Genomic DNA, 211 nt, shown 5'->3' on the forward strand with positions numbered 1-211 from the left:
CTTAGATACGCGCCGCACGTTTCCTTGGAATATAGACTTTTATTTTGTTAGTTTTTTGCCTAATTTAAAAGCATATATATATCTTTTCCTATCCTGTCGTTCTAATTAGACAGTTTTGGTTATCTTTGGTAATTAACCTCATTATCTGGTAACATAAGGGTGTCTCAAGATCATCCTCAACGCGTTCTTATCAAACTATCGAAGGGAATTA

This window comes from Penaeus monodon, chromosome 20 (genome assembly GCF_015228065.2).
Source record: "Penaeus monodon isolate SGIC_2016 chromosome 20, NSTDA_Pmon_1, whole genome shotgun sequence".
Classification (NCBI taxonomy): Eukaryota; Metazoa; Arthropoda; class Malacostraca; order Decapoda; family Penaeidae; genus Penaeus; species Penaeus monodon.